The 4,276-nt window shown below is 63.6% G+C and overlaps 1 non-coding gene and 1 pseudogene across 1 annotated transcript; both read right to left on the minus strand.

Moving 5' to 3' along the window:
- Nucleotides 1-93, minus strand: part of LOC149135427 (large subunit ribosomal RNA) — a 2,396-nt pseudogene extending 2,303 nt beyond the window's left edge.
- A 515-nt stretch (nucleotides 94-608) lies between these two features.
- LOC149135428 (5.8S ribosomal RNA) lies at nucleotides 609-767 on the minus strand. Its single transcript, XR_016242067.1, has one exon. It is a non-coding gene; the product is annotated as a 5.8S ribosomal RNA (ribosomal RNA).
- Between the last annotated feature and the right edge of the window lie 3,509 nt (nucleotides 768-4,276).

Raw genomic sequence — 4,276 nt, forward strand, 5'->3', positions numbered from 1 at the left:
GGCGTTGGGCTTCTCCCGGTTCACTCGCCGTTACTTAGGGAATCCCGGTTGGTTTCTTTTCCTCCGCTTAGCGATATGCTTAAGTTCGGCGGGTAGTCTCGTCCGAGTCGAGGGCAGCTTAGAAAAAAATAAAAAGTCGTCGCTGCGGCAAACCGCATTCGATTCGTCGTCGTCGTCGTCGTCGTCGTCTTCGATGGCCTGCACGAACGCTCGCAAACGAGATCCACAGAGCGAACACCGACCGAAGATGCAGACGGCTGCGGCGGCGGCGGCAACGGCCGCCACGGAGTAATAAGAGGAGGCAACGACGGCGAGGGCGGCAGGCAGAAGAGTGCGCACGAACGGCGGACGGTGCGTTCCCTGCTGCTACTGCACATGTCGGCCGCTCCGTGGCAGGTGTCGCAGCGATGACGGTCTGGCATTGCGGGAGACGGAGGATCGAGCGGCGCGCGCTCGCTAGTCGTGCCGGAAGCAGAAGCAGTAGCGAGAACGAAAGGCGAGCTGTTCACGCTGCCCGCCCGCTTCCACGGCGCGCGCCCTTTCCTGCGACTCCCGACTCCCCGCCGCTGCTGCTGCTGCAACGGCGGACGGCTTTTTCGTGTCGTGACCGCCTCTCGACCGGACGGGGCCCCGGGACGATGGGATCCCGGGGCCGCAATGTGCGTTCGAGGTGTCGATGTTCACTGAGTCCTGCAATTCGCATCAGTTCACGCGGATAGCCGCGCTCTTCATCGACGGACGAGCCGAGTGATCCCCCGTCCAGGGTTTCGGTATTTGCTACTACTACTACTACGCCTACCAGCACTGCTGATGCTGGCCGACGCAGAGGCGAGGAAAGGAAGGAAGACGAGAGAGATATTGATGTTCGTGGAGCCGCAAAGCGTGCAGCACCGTCGGCCTAGCGCACTGTATTCGGGCGGACGCAGGCTGGGTGAAAACTGCGCGGTCGGCAGCTGCCAGAGAGAGAACGAGAAGGAAGCATAACGACTTGCGGGCTTCGTTCACCGCTGATGACGCCGCCGCTTCTACTTGCTCGTTGCTCGGCTGAGGCTGAGGCTGCACTGTTAGAGGGCCGACGATTGCGAGGGGGCCCGGCCGCGGCTTACGAAACCGGCTGGATGGCGCCGGAAAGGCGAGGAGGAGGCGACGACGACGGCGATGTTGGCCGGCCGACGCCAGGAAGGAAGACGAGAGAGATATTGATGTTCGTGGAGCCGCAAAGCGTGCAGCACCGTCGGCCTAGCGCACTGTATTCGGGCGGACGCAGGCTGGGTGAAAACTGCGCGGTCGGCAGCTGCCAGAGAGAGAACGAGAAGGAAGCATAACGACTTGCGGGCTTCGTTCACCGCTGATGACGCCGCCGCTTCTACTTGCTCGTTGCTCGGCTGAGGCTGAGGCTGCACTGTTAGAGGGCCGACGATTGCGAGGGGGCCCGGCCGCGGCTTACGAAACCGGCTGGATGGCGCCGGAAAGGCGAGGAGGAGGCGACGACGACGACGACGGCGATGTTGGCCGGCCGACGCCAGGAAGGAAGACGAGAGAGATATTGATGTTCGTGGAGCCGCAAAGCGTGCAGCACCGTCGGCCTAGCGCACTGTATTCGGGCGGACGCAGGCTGGGTGAAAACTGCGCGGTCGGCAGCTGCCAGAGAGAGAACGAGAAGGAAGCATAACGACTTGCGGGCTTCGTTCACCGCTGATGACGCCGCCGCTTCTACTTGCTCGTTGCTCGGCTGAGGCTGAGGCTGCACTGTTAGAGGGCCGACGATTGCGAGGGGGCCCGGCCGCGGCTTACGAAACCGGCTGGATGGCGCCGGAAAGGCGAGGAGGAGGCGACGACGACGGCGATGTTGGCCGGCCGACGCCAGGAAGGAAGACGAGAGAGATATTGATGTTCGTGGAGCCGCAAAGCGTGCAGCACCGTCGGCCTAGCGCACTGTATTCGGGCGGACGCAGGCTGGGTGAAAACTGCGCGGTCGGCAGCTGCCAGAGAGAGAACGAGAAGGAAGCATAACGACTTGCGGGCTTCGTTCACCGCTGATGACGCCGCCGCTTCTACTTGCTCGTTGCTCGGCTGAGGCTGAGGCTGCACTGTTAGAGGGCCGACGATTGCGAGGGGGCCCGGCCGCGGCTTACGAAACCGGCTGGATGGCGCCGGAAAGGCGAGGAGGAGGCGACGACGACGACGACGGCGATGTTGGCCGGCCGACGCCAGGAAGGAAGACGAGAGAGATATTGATGTTCGTGGAGCCGCAAAGCGTGCAGCACCGTCGGCCTAGCGCACTGTATTCGGGCGGACGCAGGCTGGGTGAAAACTGCGCGGTCGGCAGCTGCCAGAGAGAGAACGAGAAGGAAGCATAACGACTTGCGGGCTTCGTTCACCGCTGATGACGCCGCCGCTTCTACTTGCTCGTTGCTCGGCTGAGGCTGAGGCTGCACTGTTAGAGGGCCGACGATTGCGAGGGGGCCCGGCCGCGGCTTACGAAACCGGCTGGATGGCGCCGGAAAGGCGAGGAGGAGGCGACGACGACGGCGATGTTGGCCGGCCGACGCCAGGAAGGAAGACGAGAGAGATATTGATGTTCGTGGAGCCGCAAAGCGTGCAGCACCGTCGGCCTAGCGCACTGTATTCGGGCGGACGCAGGCTGGGTGAAAACTGCGCGGTCGGCAGCTGCCAGAGAGAGAACGAGAAGGAAGCATAACGACTTGCGGGCTTCGTTCACCGCTGATGACGCCGCCGCTTCTACTTGCTCGTTGCTCGGCTGAGGCTGAGGCTGCACTGTTAGAGGGCCGACGATTGCGAGGGGGCCCGGCCGCGGCTTACGAAACCGGCTGGATGGCGCCGGAAAGGCGAGGAGGAGGCGACGACGACGACGACGGCGATGTTGGCCGGCCGACGCCAGGAAGGAAGACGAGAGAGATATTGATGTTCGTGGAGCCGCAAAGCGTGCAGCACCGTCGGCCTAGCGCACTGTATTCGGGCGGACGCAGGCTGGGTGAAAACTGCGCGGTCGGCAGCTGCCAGAGAGAGAACGAGAAGGAAGCATAACGACTTGCGGGCTTCGTTCACCGCTGATGACGCCGCCGCTTCTACTTGCTCGTTGCTCGGCTGAGGCTGAGGCTGCACTGTTAGAGGGCCGACGATTGCGAGGGGGCCCGGCCGCGGCTTACGAAACCGGCTGGATGGCGCCGGAAAGGCGAGGAGGAGGCGACGACGGCGACGACGGTGATGTTGGCCGGCCGACGCCAGGAAGGAAGACGAGAGAGATATTGATGTTCGTGGAGCCGCAAAGCGTGCAGCACCGTCGGCCTAGCGCACTGTATTCGGGCGGACGCAGGCTGGGTGAAAACTGCGCGGTCGGCAGCTGCCAGAGAGAGAACGAGAAGGAAGCATAACGACTTGCGGGCTTCGTTCACCGCTGATGACGCCGCCGCTTCTACTTGCTCGTTGCTCGGCTGAGGCTGAGGCTGCACTGTTAGAGGGCCGACGATTGCGAGGGGGCCCGGCCGCGGCTTACGAAACCGGCTGGATGGCGCCGGAAAGGCGAGGAGGAGGCGACGACGGCGACGACGGCGATGTTGGCCGGCCGACGCCAGGAAGGAAGACGAGAGAGATATTGATGTTCGTGGAGCCGCAAAGCGTGCAGCACCGTCGGCCTAGCGCACTGTATTCGGGCGGACGCAGGCTGGGTGAAAACTGCGCGGTCGGCAGCTGCCAGAGAGAGAACGAGAAGGAAGCACAACGACAGCGGAAACGATTTGCAGTCCTCGTTCACCGCTGCTACTTGCTCGTTGCTTGTTGCTCGTTGCTCGGCTGAGGCTGAGGCTGCACTGTTAGAGGGCCGACGATTGCGAGGGGGCCCGGCCGCGGCTTACGAAACCGGCTGGATGGCGCCGGAAAGGCGAGGAGGAGGAGGCGAGAGAGATATTGAGGTTCGTGGAGCCGCAAAGCGTGCAGCACCGTCGGCCTAGCGCACTGTATTCGGGCGGACGCAGGCTGGGTGAAAACTGCGCGGTCGGCAGCTGCCAGAGAGAGAACGAGAAGGAAGCATAACGACAGCGGAAACGATTTGCGGGCTTCGTCCACCGCTGATGACGCCGCCGCTTCTACTTGCTCGTTGCTCGGCTGAGGCTGAGGCTGCACTGTTAGAGGGCCGACGAGTGCGAGGGGGCCCGGCCGCGACTTACGAAACCGGCTGGCTGGCGCCGGAAAGGCGAGGAGGAGGAGGAGACGGAGGAGACGGAGGAGCGGAGCAGGGCTGCTGCTGCTGCTGCGG

Source organism: Octopus bimaculoides, chromosome 5 (assembly GCF_046866305.1).
Source record: "Octopus bimaculoides isolate indiv1 chromosome 5, ASM4686630v1, whole genome shotgun sequence".
Classification (NCBI taxonomy): Eukaryota; Metazoa; Mollusca; class Cephalopoda; order Octopoda; family Octopodidae; genus Octopus; species Octopus bimaculoides.